This window comes from Cervus elaphus, chromosome 18, assembly GCF_910594005.1.
Source record: "Cervus elaphus chromosome 18, mCerEla1.1, whole genome shotgun sequence".
Classification (NCBI taxonomy): Eukaryota; Metazoa; Chordata; class Mammalia; order Artiodactyla; family Cervidae; genus Cervus; species Cervus elaphus.
In genome coordinates, this window is record NC_057832.1 from 90,767,771 (window position 1) to 90,779,859 (window position 12,089).

General features: G+C 36.2%; 1 pseudogene; it reads left to right on the forward strand.

Annotated features, from left to right (window-relative positions):
- Positions 1 to 252: 252 nt before the first annotated feature.
- On the forward strand, positions 253 to 1,037 carry LOC122674912 (annotated as a pseudogene).
- Positions 1,038 to 12,089: the final 11,052 nt, after the last annotated feature.

Here is a 12,089-nt window from a genome sequence, read left to right on the forward strand (position 1 = left end):
GGATTAGTTTTCCATTGCTGCTCTGACCAATGACTGAAAATTTGGTGACTTAAAACAAATTATTGTTTACAGTTCTGGAGAAGTTTAAAATGGCTCAGAAGGGCTATGTTGCACTGGCATTTCCTGAGAGCACTGCTTCAGAATGGCCCTTTCTTTTTTCAACCTTTTGCCAAAAGAGTACCCTTCTCTTCACCCCACACCTTGGACAAGAGCTTCTTGCCTGAGGGCTGAAAAGACTTAACTAGATTAGTAATGGAAAACTAAGCACCAACAAAATTGTCTCAACATGCCAGTCTATTATTTCAAAGGTGTTAATTCCAGAAGGAAAATGGGTCAAGCTTGAAGAAACTGCACATGGATCCTACTGGTAAAATTAGAACTTGGGAAACTTTGAAACATGTACCTGGGAAGGATAGTCAACTGATCATGTGGCAGTTATCCCAGTGCTGCAAAAAACTGTTTATTAAGGATATATCATGGTGAAGCATCTATGACTGCCAATGGGAGGCTTTGGCCTAGAATTCCTCACAGATCTCATAGCTGAAAATGAAAGTCCAGAAGCACCTGCACTTTGGGAGCTTAAAGAAGATACTGACAATAAAAGATGATACTAAATGTCCTCCAGCTGTAGGTATGGATCCAAGTTTGTCAATGGTACTACATACATTGTGACAATAACTATTAATGGGAAGGATGCTGAAAATGTAAAACTTAATCCAAAGCCAGGGGATGGAGAATTTGTGGAAGAAAATATTTTGCCAAAGAATAACCTCTTGAAGAGACTTGCTGCTGCTGCTGCTGCTAAGTCACTTCAGTCATGTCCGGCTCTTAGCGGCCCCATGGACTGCAGCCTACCAGGCTCCTCCATCCATGGGATTTTCCAGGCAAGAGTACTGGAGCGGCGTGCCATTGCATTCTCCAGACTTGATGCTAAAGTGACTGAAAAACATCTGACAGTGGATTTCAGTCTTCCCTGTGCTCTGGAGCTGAAACATGTAAACATGAAGCTGTTTGAAGTTCCCTTCCTGAAATTTTAAGTGCAAAGAGCAGTTTTTGTATATATATGCTTTTGTACATGAGACCACCAGGCCTCATTTACTAAGACATTGTATTCAGCTTAGTTTAATGTTGGTTTGATATAATTTTTCCATAAAATAAAAGCAACACAGAATGCAAAAAAATAAAAAACAAAGATCCTCAAGTGGAGTGGTAGCTGAAGCAATGACAGAACATAAATATTAGTCCCTGAGACGACGCCAAAATGATGAGATCATATTTGAGAAATTATTTGTTGAATCTGGCTCAATGCTAAGCTAGCACTGAGAACACAGCAGGAATAGGAAGGATGTTGGCTGCTAGCAGACAAGGAGGTGTATGCTTCTGAAGTGAAAAAGAAGGGAATGACAGACACTTGAGTCATTTAGGATTTCTGCCTAAAATAAAGTTGATAAAGAACAAGAACAGGGCTATATCTTCAGCTTCAATGTAGGAAAGATACCCAGAAATCTGGTCATAGGGAAAGAGACATTCTACAGGTTGAGAAGATGAAAGAAGTCACTAGCATCTTCCAAAGTTATATAAGAATAAACACATATTCCAAACATTGGCTTATGTATGGATGCTGGCAAAGCATTGATTGTCCTTGTTGTAAGCAATGATCTAAGAGAACATTTACCTGCAGCAGGAAGCCTTGAGGACAATTTAGACTTTGGAGAAAGACACCTTAATTCATACAGCACCACTTGTGAATGACATCTGGGATTTCCTCTTAGACTTAAAACTTTTTTATATGTGTTTATCCAACACAGCATACCAGCCTATCAGCCTTAGATAATGATTGACCATCAGACTCTAGTTTTGAACAATTAAATTTCACCTTAGGCACATTCAAACTCTACTGTAGTTAATGATTCTTAAAATTGACTGTAAAACAGGACCAAGTTTCTACTGTTAATGAATTTCTAGTGTCAGATTCAGGCTCCTGTAGGGAGACTGAAATCAGTCAGGGTTTCCTAGACAACAATTTGAAAATAGTTTAAAAAGGAGGGCCTTATAGAGATTCTTCATTGTGTCAAAACGGACACTTTACCACATTCAGTGCCAACACCAGTTTTCACCTAAGACTACTTAACTGTGGTCATTTTTCCTGCCCCAACATTTATAGCTCTAGTAAGTCTCGTTTATTTTTTTCCAAATAAGAAACACAAGTAGCCTAGGTATGATTTCACTTTCTCTGGACACCAGGCCAGGATAATGAACAACACAGAAAGAATAAACCTCCTTAGAATCAAATGTTTTACTGTTTGTAGGGTAAAGGTGTTCATTTAAAATTTAATTGAATTACATGTTTTGTCTCACCAAACTCAAATGGACTTCTGAAACAGAAGCAAAATAAGATTTTCTAGATTTCAGTCTTTCCTCACACACATCTAAAGTATCACTCCCATACAAAATGAATCTCCTGTGTTGTAATTTACCTATTTAAGTCGGTGCCCTATTTATAGACTTCTGAGTAATATAAAGAGATTAATGATTTTACTTGGATAAGCAGATTATATGCAAACTTAATACTGTCTCTATGAACACACTTAAAATGAAGCCTATTCAAATACTAACTCTATGAACTAAGATGAAATAAATTGCCCCTCTTTGACGTGATTTGAGTACAGCACTTAAAGGATACAGGATCAGACATATCAAGAGTAGCTTTGCGTATAAACCAAGCAATTACTACTTAATAAATTAAGCATACTCTAATTGCAAAGTTAATAACATTACATCATGTTTTTAAGTACATAGCTGTCCTTTACTGTGACATTTACTTTGAAGGTAGTATTTCACTGAATCTATGATTCACCACTATTTTATATCCCACTAAGAGCAAAGACATTATGAGATTTTAAATGACACATTTCTTATAATTTAAAATTCTATTTCCTATTTTTGAAAAAATTAATTTTGATCATTTATATAAAATATGTAATTGCAGTTTTAAAATGTACTATTTATTACATATATTAAAATGAAATGGTATGTAAAATTAATTGGCTGTGGTATGCTTAAAAATTTTTAACCTTCCGAGACAAATCCATGGGAATAATTTTTCAGTTCTTAATAATCAATGCATTTTTCCACATAATGTTATTTCTCAAGGAAGTTATTGATTCAGTGTTTCAAAGTTTTGTTGTTTTTTTTTTTTTTTAAATGTTGCATCCATAAGAAAACTGTTAGATGTCTTACAAATTAAAATACAGGTAGAGGAAGAAAAAGAAACTAGCAAACAATAAAGAGACTGATAGTTGAATGGAAAATGCTGAAGAGAAAATAGTGATCTAGAAACTTGAACTAGAGAATCCTTCTTGAACTCAGGGCAACTTTACCAATATAAAAATATATTTGAGGAAAGTTAGGAAAAAATGGAAGGTAATTCTTTTAAAAATCACATAATTCATCAAATAGAAGTCAACAAGAGGAGATAAAAGAGAAAGGTGATAGATGTAAGAAATTAGTATTGATAGAATAACACTTGCTAATTCTGAAGAAAGACTAATTATCAAATTAAAAGGCCCAGTGAATACCAGGAAGAATGTAAAACTACTTACATACAGCAAAGCACATCTTAATAAAATTTTAGTATCCATATTAAATTTTTTAATAAAAATGATCTATAAAGATTTAAAATTAAAAGTATATCAGTTTTTTTCATGCATTAGTTCTAGTAATTTTTTGATAGAACTTTAGGATTTTCTGTGTATAGTAGAATATGATCAGCAAATAGTGACAGCTTTACTTCTTCCTTTCCAGTTTAGATGCCTTTTATTTCTTTGTCTTGTCTAATTGCTATGACTAGAACTTCCAATACTGTGTTAAATAGAAATGGTGAGAGTGATCATCCTTACCTTGTTGTTGATTTTAGATAAAAAGCTTTCAGTTTTGCACCACTGAATGAGATGTTAGCTGTGGATTTGACATCAGTTCAGTTCAGTCGCTCAATCATGTCTGACTCTTTGTGACCCCATGGACTGCAGCATGCCAGGCTTCCCTGTCCATCACCAATTCCCACAGTCCACACAAACCCATGTCCACTGAGGCGGTGATGCCATTCAACCATCTTATCCTCTGTTGTCACCTTCTCCTCCTGCCTTCAATCTTTCCCAGCCTCAGGGTCTTTTCAAATGAGTCAGTTCTTCGCATCAGGTGGCCAAAGTATCGGAGTTTCATATTCAGCATCAGTCTTTCCAGTGAATATTCAGGACTGATTTCCTTTAGGATGGACTGGTTGGATCTCCTTGCAGTCCAGGGGAAGCGCAAGCATCTTCTCCAACACCACAGTTCAAAAGCATCAATTCTTTCGTCCAATTTATGGTCCAACCCTCACATCCATACATGACTACTGGAAAAACCTTAGCCTTGACTAGACAGATCTTTGTTGGCAAAGTAATATCTATGCTTTTTAATATTCTGCCTAGGTTGACATAGAGGGCCTTTATTATTGGGATTCCCTGCTAGCTGAATGGTAAAGGATCCACCTGAAGTACAGGAGGTGCAGGAGACACGGGTTTGATTCCTGGGTTGGAAATATCCTCTTGAGGAGGGCATGGCAACACACCCCACCATTCTTGCCTGGAAAATCCAATGGACTTCGGGATTTGGAGGAGACAATAGGGACAAGAGGAGCTTGGTGGACTACAGTCCATAGCGTCACAAAGAGTCAGTCATGACTGAAGCAACTGAGCATGGATGCATGCAAGCCTTTATTGTGTTGAGATATATCCCCTATCTGCCAACTGTGTTGAAAGCTATCATCATGAATGAGTGTTAATTTTGTTAAAGGCATTTGTTTCACCTATCAACATGGTCATGAGACTTTTATCTTTTGCTTTGTTAATGTGGTTTATCACATTGATTGTATCCCAGGAGTAAATCTCACTTGATCATGGTATATGATATTTTATTTTAAATGTATATATATAAATATATAGCTGAGTAATATTCTATTACATATAATTATATACATACATATATAAATGTAATATTGGTGGTGGTTAGTCACTAGGCTGTGTCTGACTCTTGTGGTCCCATGGACTGTAGCCTGCTAGGCTTCTCTGTCCGTGGGATTCTCCAGGCAAGAATACTGGAGTGGGTTGCCATTCCCTTCTCCAGGGGATCTTCCCAATGCAGGGATCAAATCCAGATCTCCTGCATTACAGGCAGATTCTTTACCAACTGAGCTATGAGAGAAGCCCCAAATGGAATATTACTCAACCTAAAAAGGACAAATTTTGCTGTTCACAACAGCATGGATGAACCTGAAGGGTATAATGTTTAGTAAATTAAGTCAGACAGAAAAAGACAAATACTGTATAAATATTTTCACTTATGTGTGGAACCTAAAAATAAAACAAATATAACAAACTGAAGCAGACTCAGATACAGAGAACAAACTAATGGAATATTACTCAGCCATTAAAAGAGAGAAATAGAGTTGAATTTGGCATGCTAATATTTTATTGAGTATTTTGCTTCTGTATTCATCAGGATTATTGGCTTGTAATTTTCCTTTTTTTTTTGTAATGTCTTTCTCTGATTTTCATATTAGGTTAATTGCCTAATATGGCCTCATAAAGTGAAAATGGGAATGTTCCCTCTTAAAATTTTTGTAGTAGTTTGAGAAGGGTAGATATTAAATCTTCTTTATGTGCTTGGTACAATTCCCCTGTGAAGCTATCTAATTCTTGACTTCTGTTTATTGGTAGCTGATTTGCCTTCAATTACAAATTTGATTTCAGTACTAGCATTTTGTCTATTTACATTACATACCTCATCCTGATTCAGTCTTGGAAAATTGTATATTTCTAGGAATTTATCCATTTCTTCTAAGACTGTCCAATTTGTTTGCATATGTGTACTCATAGTATTCATTTTTTATTAAACTTCCTTATTTTGTTTTGGAATATAGGTGATTAAGAATGTTGTGAAGTTTTCAGGTGGACGGCAAAGGGACCGAGCCACATATACATGTACCCATTCTCCCTCAAACTCCCCTCCTATCCAGGCTGCCATATAACATTGAGCAGAATTCCCTGAGCTATACAATAGGTCTTTCTTGGTTATCCTCTTTTCTATTGTTTTCCCTCCTACAATTTCCTATTTCTTGTTACAACCCTTTCTCTTTCACTTAAAGAAGAAACTTTGACGCTACTTGTAAGGTCAGTTTAGTATAAATGAACTCTTATTGTTACTTGTCTAAGAAGCATTTTATCTTTTCTTCAATTCTGAATGATAACCTTTCAGGGTAAAGTATCCTAGACAGTATTTTTCTTTTTTCCTTCCACCATATGAAATGTATTATTCTACTCCCTTCTGGTATGCGAAGTTTCTGATGAAAAATCAGCTCATAGCCTTATTGGGGTTCCTTTCTATGTGACTTTTTCTTTTTGCTGCATTTAGGATTCTTTCTTTAACTTATGCCATTTTAATTATAATAAGTCTTCATGTGGGTCTCTTATGCCAAACTCTCTGTTCTTCCTGTACCTGAATATCTGTTTATGTCTTCATGTTTGGGAATTTTATAACCTTAATCTCATCAAATCATTTTCAACTTCTTCTCTTCTCCTTCTGAAACTCCTATAATGCAAATATGAATGTGTTTGACATTGTCCTGGAGTCCCCTAAACTACTCTTAATTTTTAAGCATTGTTTTACCTTTTGCTGTTTTGATTGAGTAATTTTTTGTTTTCTTTTTGAATTTTTACTAAGAAATCTTTGCCTTAGCTGAGGTAAAAAAAAAAAAATTCTATTTTCTTGGAAAAGATATATAGTTTTATGTCCATGCTTAGATTTATAATCCATTTTGTGTGATATACGAAATTTACCAAAGTTCAGTTTTTTTAATATGTTGTCAAGATGTTCCAGCACAATTTCTGGAAAAGGCTATACTTTTCCCATGCAGTTTATTTCACAAATTCTCTGAAAATCAATTGACAGTATATGTACGGGATCTTTCTGGGCTGTAATTTCTCTTCCATTGATTGCTGTGCCCTTCCTTTTGTCGATATCCCATTAACTTGTTTATGGTAGCTTATGGCGAGCCTTGAAATTAAATAATGAGAATCCTCTAAATGTTTTCTTCTATTTCAAAACTACATTGACACATTTAGTTTCTCTCCTTCTCCATGTAAAGATTGGGATCAATTTGCATTGCACATACACAAAAAAGCCTCTGTGATTTTCATTGAAACTGAGTGAAATTGATGGATTGATTTGGGGAAAATTGAGGATTTAATCCACAGGTAGGATGTATCTCTCTATGTATATGTTTCCTTTGATTCTTGTCATCAGTGGTTGATTTATGTTTTCATACTCATTGCATATTTTGTTAAGTGTACATCTAAGTATTTCATGTTTCCTGATGCCGTATTTCTTGATTTTTCTTTCGGTATCTACAGGACCTTTAGAAGTCCTCTCTACCTTTTAATTCCTGATATTGCAATTTATGTCTTCTCTCTGTTTTCCTTCTTCAGTTTGATATTTCTGATTTTCTTAAAGAACCAGGATTTTGTCTCACTGACCTTAAGTATGGTGTTTGGTTTTGCTTGTTTTCTTCCTTTTTTCTGTCTTTTTTTACATTATTTACCTAGAGGATAATTACTTTGCGATATTGCAATGGTATTTGCCACACATCAACACGTATCAGCATCTCTCTAATCTTCCCGCCCTCTCCCTCTCCCACTGTGTCCGAAATGCCGTTCTTGTCTGCGTCTCCTTTGCTGCCCTGCAGGTAGGATTGTCAGTACTATCTTTCTAGATTCCATGAATATGTGTTAACATACAATGTTTATCTTTCTCTTTCTGACTTACTTCACTCTGTAAAATAGGCTCTGGATTCATCCACCTCATTAGAACTGACTCAAATACATTCCTTACAACTGAGTAATATTTGTTGTGTAAATGATCTACAACTTCCTTATCCATTCATCTGTCAGTGGACGACTAGGTTGCTTCCATGTCCTCACTATAGTAAAGAGTGCTGCAATGAACATTGGGGTGCATGTGTTGTTTTCCATTCTGGGTTCCTCAGGGCATATGCCCAGTAGTGGGATTACTGGCTCAAATAGTCATTTTATTTTTAGTTTTCTAAGAACTCTCCATACTGTTCTCTATAGTGGCTGTATCAGTTTGCATTCCTCTGCAATTTTCTGGGAAAGTTTGAGCAGGATAGGCGTTAGCTCGTCTCTAAACTTTTGGTCGAATTCACCTGTGAAGCCATCTGGCCTTGGGCTTTTGTTTGTTGGAAGATTTTGGATTACATTTTCAATTTCCATTCTTGTGATTGGTCTGTTCATATTTTCTATTTTCTCCTGATTCAGTTTTGGGAGGTTATACTTTTCTAAGAACTCATCCATTTCTTCCAAGTCATCAGTTTTATTGGTATATAGTTGCCCAGAGTAGTCACTTATGATCCTTTGCATTTCTGTGTTGTCTTTTGTAACTTCTCTTTTTTTATTTCTAATTTTATTGCTGATTTTGGAAGCCAGAATACTGGAGGATTTATCTCAAAGTTCATGCTCCTACTCCTGATTTAGCCATTACCAAGTTAAATGGTGCTAAATAAAATATAATAGATATAGAAAGGTTGACAATAAAATTGTTGATTTTAGTAGTATATGGACATATAGGCAAAATTATGTTAATATATAAAAAATGTTCCTTTTTCAATGAAATCAGGCAGGAAATTTCTCCATTCACTTGACTCTATTTATTTATTTTTTTAACAAAATTTGTTGACTTACAACATTGTATTAGTTTCTGATGTACAGCAAAGTGAATAAGTTATGCATACATATACATATTTTCTTTTAGATTCTTTCCCATTGTAGGTTTTTACAAGATATTGAATATATTGGGTTAATGAAAAAAATAACTGCAGTTTTGGACCATGAATTTTAAATCATTACAATTGGGCTCAAACACACCTTTATTAATCAAAATAGGAACCATTACAATCAACACATTTTTGCAAGTGAGAAAAAGTTTGTTTATTCCTGTACTGTAAAAAAATCCATGCTTCACTGAATTCTTGGAGAGCATTTTATGCCTCCAAGGTTGTGGAAGCATTTTCCCTGATAACATTTGTTGAGACACTTGAAGAAGTGGTAGTCAGTTGGTGAGAGGTCAGATGAACATGGGGGATGAGGCAAAACCTTGTAACCTCATTTATTCAACTTTTGAAATGTTGGTTGTCGTGTGGTTGGGGTTTGTCATGTGGAAGAATTTGGTCTATTCTGTTTACTAATACCAGATGCAGGCATGACAGTTTTCAGTGCATCTCATTGATTTGCTGCGCATACTTCTCAGATGTAATGGTTTCACTGGTATTCAGAACACTGTAGTGGATCAGATGGGCAACAGACCACCAAACAGTGACCATAATCTTTTTTTGGTGCAAGTTTGGCTTTGGGAACTGCTTTGGAGCTTCTTCTCAGTCCAACCACTGAACTGGTCATCACTGGTTGTCATATAAAATCCACTTTCTGTTGCACATCACAATCCAATGAAGAAATGGCTCATTGTTACACTGAGTAAGAGAAGATTACACTTCAAAATTGTTGGTCCTTTAATGGACCAGAACCTAGTGGTCCGGAGTCAACGATGAGAGAGTGAAAGAAGTAAAGAGGCTAATATTCCCTGGGTTATGCAGCCGGCTTCTGCGCTCCAGGGAATCAGCCAGAAATAGAGAGAGAGAGACAGAGAGAAAGAAGGAAAGAAAGGAAAAAGAAAGAAATACACGGGGACCAAAGCTCTGATGGAGCAAAGGTGTTTTAATCAACATGGCGTGGGCACATATACTGTCTTACAAAGTAGTTATTCTCAGCAAAGATAAAGATTAAAATTCCAGATTTACAAAACATAACGCGATCCCTATCAAAGAGAGAGTTGCAAACAATCACCTTTTACTGTGTGGTTCATAAGAAGGAAGAGGGTACTTATCACCGTAATGAGAAATGCCTGGATTCCTCAGTCCCGGGAAAGGCGTGCCTCTCCTCTTAATTCCTGAATATTCAGGAATTAATAAGGGCCAGAAGGTTCCTAACAGATCCAAAACAGCACACAGGAAGCCTCTTGTTAAATGCTTCCGGACACAAAATGATAAATTTTTCATCAGTTCATGAGGTGCCTACTTATTGAGCTTTTTCAGCTTTCCAATTTGCTTCAAATGCCAAATGACCATAGAATGGTCAACTTTGAGTTCTTCAGCAACTTCTCAAGACATAAGAGGATCAACTTCAATAATGGCTCTCAATTGGTTGTTGTTAACTTCTAATGGCCAGCCACCATGCTTCAAGGCTCATCTTTAAGACTCTCATACACTTTGCAAAACTTCTTGAGCCACCAGTGCACTGTATTTTCATTAGCAGTTCCTGAGCCAAAGGTGTCGTTGATGTTCTGAATTGTCTCCGCTGCTTAACAACCCATTTTGAACTCAAATTAAAAAATTGCTTGAATTTGTTTTTTGTCTAACATTATTTCTATAGTCTAAAATAAACATAAGTAAACAGCAAATAATGTCATCACCAAAAAAGCATAAAGCAAGAAATGTGCATTAGAATTATGTATAGCATAACCACATTTATTTAAGAGTGTATTCCAGTATCAAATGGCAAATTTCAACAATGCAAAACTACAATTAATTTTTCACTAACCTAATAATTTCCAGTGATACACAGTGGAAACTTGCTGTCTATCTATTTTATATATAGTAGTTTGTAAATACGCTAATTCCAAACTCCTAATTTTCCCCTACTCTCACCACTTCCACACTTTCCCATTCTATTTGCCATGAAGTAATGGGGCCAGATGCCATGGTCTTAGTTTTTTGAATATTTAGTTTTAAGCTAGTTCTTTCACTCTTCTTCTTCACCCTCATCAAGAGGATCTTTAATTTCTCTTCGCTTTCTGCCATTAGAGTGGTATCATCCACATATCTGAGGTTGTTTGTGTTCTTCCCGCCTATCTTGAGTCTGGCATGTAACTCATCCAGTCCAGCATTTCTCAAGATGTGCTCAGTGTATAGGTTAAACAGACAGCAGATGACAGCAGATAACCCTGTCACACTCCTTTCTCAATCTTTAACCAATCAGCTGTTCCATACAGAGTTCTACCTGTTGCTTCTTGACCAACATACCGGTTTCTCAGGAGACAGGTAAGACAATCTGGTATTCTCATCTCTCTAAGAGTGTTACACGATTTGTAATGATCCATACAGTCAAAGGCTTTCGTGTAGTCGAGGAAACAGAAATAGATGTTTTTTCTGAAATTCCCTTGCTTTCTCTATAATCCAGCAAATGTTGGCAATTTGATCTCAAGTTCCTCTTCCTTTTCTAAGCCCAGCTTGGACATCTTGAAGTTCTTGGTTCATATAATGTTGAGCCTAGCATGCAAGATTTTAAGCATGACCTTAATAGCATAGGAGATGAGTGTAATTGTCTGATGGTTAGCACATTCTTTGGTATTACCCTTCTTGGGAATTGGGAATGACGATTGACCTTTTCCAGTCCTGAGGCCACTGCTGGGTCTTTCAAATTTGCTGACATAATGAATGCAAAACCTTGATGGCATCCTCTTTTAGGGATTTGAATAGTTCTCCTGGAATTTCATCACATCCACTAGCTTTATTAACAGCAGTGCTTCTTAAGGCCCAGTTGACTTCACACCCCAGAATGTCTGGCTCTGGGTGACTAACTACAGCATAGTAGTAATCTGGTTCACGAAGATCTTTTCTATACAGTTCTTCTGTGTATTCTTTCCATCTCTTCCTGATTTCAGCATCTACTAGGTCTCTACCATTTTTATCCTTTATTGTGCACATCTTTGGGCAGAATGCTCCCTTGATGTTTCCAATTTTCCTGAAAAGATCTCTAGCCTTTCTCCTTTTGTTGTTTTTTTCTATTATTAAACACTGTTCATTGAAGAAGGCCTTCTTGTCTCTTCTAGCTGTTCTTTGAAACTCTGCATTTAATTGGATGTACCTTTCCTTCTCTCTCTTGCTTTTCACTTCTCTTTGTTCTTCTGAAATCAGAAGACAATTA